General features: G+C 49.0%; 1 non-coding gene across 1 annotated transcript; it reads left to right on the top strand.

Annotated features, from left to right (window-relative positions):
• Positions 1-4,774: 4,774 nt before the first annotated feature.
• On the top strand, positions 4,775-4,857 carry Trnal-uaa (transfer RNA leucine (anticodon UAA)). Its single transcript has one exon. It is a non-coding gene; the product is annotated as a tRNA-Leu (tRNA).
• The last annotated feature ends 4,098 nt before the right edge of the window (positions 4,858-8,955 follow it).

Genomic DNA, 8,955 nt, shown 5'->3' with positions numbered 1-8,955 from the left:
CCGCGCCCGCCCCGGCCGTCCGTGATTTTACGGAACTGCACACCTCGGCGGGTCAGGGTTCGGGAGCCGGAGGAGAGCTCTGTCCACCCGGAGGCGCCTGGGGAGCAGCTGGGCCTGGCTGGCCGTCTGGCGGTGAGCGGACCTTCCCGTGGCCCTCGTTTTACTTCTTCATCTGCGCGAGGCCGGGAAAGCCCTGCGGTTTGTGCACGTCGGTCCCTCCCTGTCGGCCCCGCACGGTTCCTCCTCCCGCACCGGCACAGAGTCGCGTCCTCCCGGAGTCGGATTCCGTTGATTTCGGCGGAGTCTTCTGGGAACGTCCCCCAGCGTCCAGGCCCAGGAGGCGAGTACCCTACACACTGCCCTTCAGAAGCCCCCGGCAGACGAGCCGGCCGGCGCGCAGCGGCTCTCGCCCGAGGCGGACACTAGCGCCCGGGCTCGCCGGCCGCGCCCTGCGGGTGGCCCCAGGACGCCGGAGCTGGGTTCCAAACGCCTTGACCATCCTCTGAAAAGGAAGGCCTCCTACTTGCAGCTGGGCACTTTTCTTAGCCTACTTCTCCCCGCGGTGTGCTGCGGAAGAGGAGTGTCCGAAGTCCTCCCTCTGTGGTGTGCTGCCCTCCGTCCCTCCGACCAGCCGGTCAGCGTTCAGACCCTGGACCGTGGGGGGCCGGGGAGCAGCGGGGTGGGTGCGAGCGATCGCCGGGGGTCTCCGCCTGCTAGGCAGGTGCTCTATCTCTGAGCTACACCCCAGCCCTTTCAATTTTCTCGCGATTTTATCAAAGTTATTGGAGTTTCCACTTTAACAAGGGATTGGCAAACCATCCCCCTACCCCGCAAAAATCCGGCTTTTTGTTTCTGTGAAGTCTAATTGGGACACAGCCGTGTGCTCAGCCCCACTGGAGTGTCTGTGGCTGCTTTCCTGCAACGATAGACGTGGGAAGCTGCAACAGAGACCCGATGGCCCCCGAAGCCTAAAATATTTACAATCTGACTTCTTCAAAAGAAAGCTTTCCGACCTCCTTTTAAACAAAAGCCACACTCAAAACCCTTATGAAAACGAGTCCTCCTCTCTCCTGGGCTTCCTGTGAAGATGCTGTGGAACCACACCCTGAGATCTGCAGGTCTGTCGACAGGATCGGTGAACTGTGCCTTTGAGCGCCCTAAGGATGAGTGTTTCTATTTAGATGCCACCTAAATCACTCTGGGATCTTAACAAAGGATTCATAATCTCAGACAGCTTTATTTTCAGTCCGCATATTCTGCTAGTGCTCTGGATTTGATTTTTGCTTGGAATCATTTCCTAATTTTAACATAATTTTCTCTTCAGAGCAGCTGGAGATAATTGTTTGTTTGTTTGTTTGAACCCAGAAAGTTGTGGTTCATTAATATTGGCCAGCGCTTCCTTTAACTTACCTGGCATCACTGATCTGGCAACACTGGGAAACACCTTCACAATTCTGTCTGGAAATTTCCTTAGCTACATTGCTCAGTTCATTGGATTCTAAATTCCATGATACTGCCAACATCATATTTCTAAACTTTCTACAACTTCATTACAAGGATCTTTCTCTTACAGGTTTAAATAACTTTATGGGGGGGGGGCGGTGCCGGTCAGGCTGCAGCAGAATGGGGGGGGGGGGTGAGGAACAACTTCTGTAGATTGATACAGCAGGAATGGAAGCCATTTATCATAGGAAAACAGAGGTATTTATCCATTTTGCACAGCTTATCTTAATTAGCATAAACTAGATACATCAGTCAACCAATAAGGAATCTCCACACTTAATGGCTCGCTTTTGTTACTTCTCAAACCACTCCCTCTGGCATTTTGCCAGGCACCATCCAGACTTGTTTAGGAAATCTAACATTCCCCTGGCAAAATACCAGGTGTTATTTTGACTTGTTTACAGACCTTAACAGGGCGGGCTATTCAATCCATCTGTGGCTTGTTCCAAAAGTTTTTTCAGGGTGGATTCAAAGCTAACTGGGCTAATGTAGCTCCAAAAGCAAGGTTATCCCTTTGTGAGACTGGCTCACAGCCCAACCTCACTATAGTTGGTGAGAACACAGACTATTCCCACCTTGGTGATTGGCATGAATTGATTAACTTACAGTGTTCCAGTCCTTTTCCTGGCTTCATGGAATCTTTATCCCACTCATGCACAAATCAGTATTCCACCAAAGTTGAAAGATACCATTGCAGAACTCTGAAGCTCTTTCTTTGCAGATTTCTCCTCTCTGATATTCTGTCTCACCAATTCTAACTGCTTTGCCCCCCACCCCTTGGAATCCTACATTTATGTCCTTGATTTAGTAATACTACCTAGCTCTGGTGAATTTCTCCTCACTGTGCTGAGACCTGTAATCCCTAGTCAATAAGATAAAACATTTATAAGATACTCATTTATTTCCTTTTTATATCACTGAGGTGGGGGAGTTACAGTCCTACAGTGAGAGTAGGAGAATGTCTAAAATCAGTTATTTCACATATTTTTAAGTCCATGGTCTTTCCCCCTTAAACAGCAACAACTCCCATAGCAGTGATCCTTCACAGGCAGAAGCAGAAACCCACACCTTGGCTTCAGTGTTCTTTGCTAATAGTCATATAATTTTAAGTTTCATCCATGTAGCTGTATGGACCTCTACAGTCACCTTTGACATTGCTTAATATTCTAAGGTATGTATTTACAACAATTTACCTACCCACTGTCAAATAGTGGAAATCGGGGATGGTTTTTTTCCTCCAGTTTTAAAAGACCACAAATGGTGCTCTGATTAACTTTCTCACATGCATACTTTCTGTAATTTGAGAGTGGAATGAGAGTTAAACTTAGGAGATTAGCTCCACCATATAATGTGAACATTCTTAATTTGCATTACATGTACCCAGAATGGTTTCATCAGTTTAAATTCCTACAACAGGACATGAGGACTCTGACATCATTAGTCCTGCAGAAACTGATTTTATTCAGCTTTTACATTTGGACAATGTAATGGTAGTAAAGTGATATTTCTTTTTGTTTCTTATTTCTGTGATTACCAATGATTTTGTACAGTCTTTATATATTTCTCTTCTCTAATTGCCTGTACTATCCTTTGACCATTTCCTTTTGATCTTGCTGTCCTGATATTGCACATTTGCATGGCTTCTTGCCATATGTCACCTCACTATTTTTTAGATAATTCAAATATATTCTACTATTACCACATCTATTTATATTTCTATGTGTGCTTTATTTTACTATTCTTGATTTTAATACATCTATGGGGGGTGTTATTGTTTGCTTTTAAGTTTGGTTTTGTTATTGTTGTTGTGTTGTTTGTTTGTTTGTTTTGTGGTGCTGGGGATGAAACCCAGGGCCTCACACATGTGAAGCAAGCTTCTGCTATTGAGCAACACTCCCAGCCCCTGACATTTATTAAAAGTTTTCTGCTCGCTGGCTGCTCCCTGACACATAGGATTACTCCTTCATATACTTCTAATGGCTTTATTTTTACTTTCACATGTAATATGCCAACTCTCTAGATAAATGTATATTTAAAAACGATACAGGTGATCGATTCTACTATGCAGTGCACACTAATAGACTACCCTGAAACCTTTGGGTCTATAAAATTCTAGAGGAATTCTTGCCCTAATGTGCTTTCTATAGAACCTTCTGTCAGACACTTCCATCACCATTCCCCAAGCCTGTTCTTGCTCCGGCAGTGGGACCTAAATCTCCTTCAGTTCTTGGTGGAGGCAGAAACTCTCAGGTCGTACCGGCTCTTCTGCGAATGGAAACTTCATCTGGCCAGGCTGCCAGAGAACGCCAGGGCGTTCCTTGGGCGTGGTTCGACCTTGTGCCGAGAACGGTCTGGATGCGGGCCCCGTGGTCCGAGCATCCAGGAGAGGGTTGGGCTGATTATTCACCCGCCGCTGAGGCCTGGGGAGGGTCCTTCACTGACTCCCACGCTAGTGTGCCTCAGGTGTCGCACCGCTGAGTGTGGAGGTGTCCCACGGCCTGGATAACCAGGAGCAGAGTATGCACCACGGGTTCTGCACTGTCTCGGAACCCAGGATGTCTAACCCTGCCTCGGGGTTCACTCGGCACCGTCTCCTGCAAAAGTCCCCCCTGGGAGCTTAAATTCCCCGTGGCCGTGTGTGTCCCCTGAACTGAGCGTGATTTTACCGAGCGCCTCCGGCGATTGAGAGCCCTTCCTTCTACCTGTGCTCGGTGAAATGAAGGTCGTGGGGCCACCCGTAACTCTTTGGCCAGGGTCCTTGCAGGGGGGTCCTGGAATCGTCTCTCCTGGGCACCCGAGCGAGGCCTGACTGCTGCCGGTGGCCAGCTTTTCCGAGAGCAGCTTGAGTTCTGCGCCGCCCTGGCCGCCGCAGCCACACCGGGCCCAGCTGCTCGGGTGGACACTTCAGAGTCACTGTGTCCGCCAAGGTCTCGGCGTTGACTGCAGGACGAGCTCGTTTGGGAATCAGGTGGGCTGGCCCCGTGCGGGGGGCTTCGCACCCTCCCGGCACCTGCAGAGGTGGCTCCAGCCCAGTGTTCAAAGAGTCTGAGAAGAAGCCGGGCGCGCTGGGCGCGGTGCGGTGGCCGGGGTGCTCCGCGCGGGTCGGGACCCCGCGCCGCCGCCGCTGGTTTTTCTTTTGGAATCAAAAGCAGATTTCTCCAGGAAGAAGTGATGGAAGGAGGAGGTCGAGACCGTACTCTGTCCGAGAAGAGAGCGGTAGAAGTCTGACAAGGGCCAGCAGTGTGAAAAGAAGCGGGGACCCTCCTGTGGCACCGGGATGGCCGAGTGGTTAAGGCGTTGGACTTAAGATCCAATGGGCAGCTGCCCGCGTGGGTTCGAACCCCACTCTCGGTAGGTGGTTTTCGCTCTGCACCCTGTGTCCATACCCCTCGGAGAGTGCGAGCGAGGACTTCAGGAGCCTGGTTTGCTTCGTGTGCCTTTTGCCTGTTTTTATTCCAATCTAAAGAAATTGCCCCTTTCATAATCAACAGTGATATGAATAGAAAAAGAAGTGTCTTTGGCAGAATAATAGAGAACGAGATCCACAACAATAGCAACCTATCCCCTATCGGTCCTCTGCTGTTCCCCCAGAACTTCTTGGGTGACAGAGACAGGGGTTGTCACTTGGGGGACTTGGGGCTGCAGTCAACCCAGGGCCTCGCCGTGCAAAACGCCGCTTCCTCCACCGAGAACAGGTCCCGAAGGCCGGGCGCTGCACCCTGTCCTGCACACAGTTCCCAGTGCTCCTGGCTCCTGGTTGATCTCCGTTACTTTTTAATCGTCCCGTTACTCCTTCCCTTGCGCACTCTGCAGGTCCCTCTTCACCCTTTCTCGGCTCTGTTCTCCAGTTAGCCCCCACCCACCGCGCACAGCGGCTTCCCTCTCCACCGTCTGCGGACTGTTCCAAGGAGGCCCAGGCCTGGCGTCCTCCCTAAGACACCATCCTGCAAATAGGTTCCGAGTCTGCCTATGTCACGTGCCAGCTTGGCCCACTGAGCCAGGAATTCGGTAGTCAGGAGCTCAAAGGAGTCTGCATTCTCACAGGCGCTTCCATTCTTAAGGAAGTGGATGGTGAACAACCAGGTATGGAGCCACCGAGCACACCGGGGGCAGGACAGGGAGGCTCAGCCTACCGGGATGGTCAAGAAAGAACTCCGGTAGTGTGCCATCTGAGCAAGGCTGAGAAAGTTGAAGACCGAAGTGATGGGCATCTGAGAGAACCCGCCCAATGGCCTAGAGATAGGAGCAAAATGTGGGTCGCAAAACGGTTTGTTCTAAAAAATACATGCACACAGAATGCACATACACAGAGTCAAAATGTGGGACGTATTTATTACTTTCAGCTGAAGTTGAAGATGGAAAACATTGTTCAAACTCTTGGACACAGGAGGGGGTTGCCAAGAAAGTGTGAAAAACATGATCACTAGATGGGAGATCAGGGAATCAGAAAGCAAAAGACCTGGGAAAGATCATCTCCTGGGAGACTAAACTCCCGGAGAGTCTTGGAGTAACACGATCCCCTTCATGCTCTGAAGATGGTCCTTGCTGCTCTGTCACTGAGCCTTATTTTAAAACTGACATAACTGTCCCCCTTCTCTTCTCCCTCTCCCCCTCTCTAACCGTGGGGGAAACAAGACTACCCTTCTTCCCATCCTAGGCCAAGTTAACTGTCCTTGAGCTCATGCACCACAGAAATGAAGTAATTCAGACTTTGAGATGGTACCACAGGACCCAAGAAATGGCTCTCTCAAGGCTACAAGTGAATTACAGCCCCTGACAGGGCACAGCTGAAACGTAGCTTTGGAATCATCTCATTAAATGTTCTCTGCTCCCCCTGCCAGGCATAATCACAGCCTGTGGGTCAGGAGTCTCCTGTGTTTCTCCTTTGCTAGCAAAGCAATAAAACCTCCTTTTCCTTTTTTCAAAATCTTCTGCTCATTGAATTGGCATCAGGGACAGGGGACCGAGCTTTTTGGCAACAATGATGCATAGCATGCAGAGTGGGGGTGATCCAGGCATTAAAATTTCAAGGAATAAGAATAATTATCTGAACAGTCTGAAGATGAAAGGGAAAGGGGCAGTGAAGTCTAAACAAAAGCCTCAGGCTAAGGGCCTTCAGGGAAGAGGAAGGAGAGAACTGATGGAACAGTGGGGAGCCAAAAGCCAGGAAGAGCCAGTTCCAGTAGGGAGGGCTGCCAGAGAAGCAGTGCCCACTGAAAATGGGCAGTTTATCCAACCTCCTGGAACCACTAGTGACACCATAAAGCAGGACATAACATCATAGAGTGGGAAGACCCTCTGGGCCCACCATTCAGATCTCATCTCTTCTTGATGGCAGAGCACCCAACAAAAGACACCCTTCTTTGCCTCCTTTTTCTTCTTCAGACTCTGCTCATCCAGAGATGACTGAAGAATGTCAGAGTTACACAGTTAATTAGCAGGTGAATGATTCTAGGCTCCAGTGGGCAGGAGAAAATCTGGGGTGGGCTGGGGTGTAGCTCAGTGGTAGAGCACTTCCCTAGCATGCACAGGGCCTGGGGTTAGACTCCAAGCCCTCCAAGAAATAAAAAGTATGGGAGAGATTTCTGGCCCTCAGCCCGTGGAAAGGTTGGACAGCGTAATGAGCCATACCTTCTACCAGGTTTTCTCTCCCTTGGGCAAATGAGGTTCAGTCCTCCAAAAACACAAAGCCAAGGAAGAGGTGGTGTCTAAACTCCTGTCCTGCCTCACTAGGACGTCCTCTGTCCACCCCAGAGGACGGAGTGCTCCTAAGGAGTTTCTCTGCTTTATTCTTCTTCACAGTTCTTTTCTGCCAAGAGCATTACCTTTTGTCTCTTTCCACTAGTCTGTAGGGTCCATGAGGGTGGGACTCTCCCCCCACTGCCTGAGTCTCACCTTATGGTCACTATCTGCAAACATCTGAACAGACAAGTCCATCAAAGAAAGATGGAGCCAGTGTTCAATAAATGCAAAGAATTTCTGAAAATATCAACACTAGAAATGCCAAAAGCTAGACATCCTTTGCTACAGAACCAAACTTTCAGGGTTGTCACAGCACTTTTAGAAGGAGGCATTGGGAAATTCATCAGGAACCCTTAGGTCTAACTCCAAGAGCTAGTTGACTAGTCCAACTGCACTGTGAAGCACCATCATGGGTGAGGAGAATGGGAAAGCAGCTCAGTGCAGACACAGGAGGACTCAGGGGCTGTGGGACAGAGAAGCACAAGATTGGCCGCGCACCTTGTCATTCCAGTGATACTCCCTGCTGTGTGATCAAAAACCTCATTCTGGGACAGGGCTCAGAGGGTCCTAAGGCAGCGTAGAGAGTAACCTCCTGGAACTTGAGAATTGGGAAGCGGCTGTTGTGCCGAGAATGAGTCTATTGAACTTAGGAGACATTTTGGATAATTGAGTACTACCTGTAAAATATGTGAAGAAAAAGAGGACCCATATTTTTATACCTGGAGCCTGAGTAACATGAGTTGCTCATTGACAAGACAGATACACTTGTTACCGATGTTTACCCAGTGACAAGTCCTTGCTTCCCCAATGCTGAAGTATAAGGAAGTATAACACCAGAGAAGTACCCTGAGGCCAGTTTACAGTGGAAAGTAGAAGCTTTACTAAGGACATCAGAAAAGACTCCCCCCGCCCCCCCTCCCAGGAAGAAGGGGACCCAAGAGGTGGAATCCGTGGAAGGGGGAGGTCTTCCCTCTTTTATAGCTAAGGTCTTCTTTCAGCTTTCCCGCATTTCTGCCCTTTGTTCTGTTTTCTTGCAGTGATAGAAAGTAGGTGGGGAGGCCCAAAAGGTGAGGGGCAGAGGGGCCAGAGGAGTAATCTGGGCAGGAAGGGCCTGGGGCTGCTTCTGATTAGCACCTCCCTATTTGCCGGGAGCTGCTTCACTAATTTTCTTTAGAATGGGCTCTGGGCCTTGGGAACATTAACATTTCAATTTCCCCAAGTGCTGCTTTGCTTTCCCGGGCTCCATTCTCAACGTGGCCTTCATTTTCGATTTTACTCGATATTAGACCCCATTTACCTAACTACACTAACTACCTATCTTTAAATCTGGCTTCACACTGACGAGTAAACGAGGCCCTCACTTATGTAAAGAAGTACAGAGTCAGAATCAATGTAAATATTTACATGCATATGTATAAAGAAAGCCAGGAAAGATATAGTATGAGAAATTAAGAGATTACCTCTGGTAGGGATGGTGAGAATTGGACTGATAGAGAATAAAGATGGGAAGAAAAATTTTCAATCTTTTAACTTTGTGCTTGAGTTAAATTGATGTTTTGCTTATGCAAATGACCTTAGAGAGATATTTGTTTAAAAAAATGTTATCTTGTTCATGTACGTAAAACCGGTATCTGGTCTCTGTTGGGATGGAGCTGCTTCCCAGAGTTTTGTGAGTCCCAGAGCGAGAATCACAAAACAAGGCTCAAAACA

This window comes from Urocitellus parryii, chromosome 8 (genome assembly GCF_045843805.1).
Source record: "Urocitellus parryii isolate mUroPar1 chromosome 8, mUroPar1.hap1, whole genome shotgun sequence".
NCBI classification, from domain to species: Eukaryota; Metazoa; Chordata; class Mammalia; order Rodentia; family Sciuridae; genus Urocitellus; species Urocitellus parryii.
The sequence above is the reverse complement of the archived record's forward strand: the minus strand, read 5'-3'. Positions and strand labels throughout refer to the sequence as shown.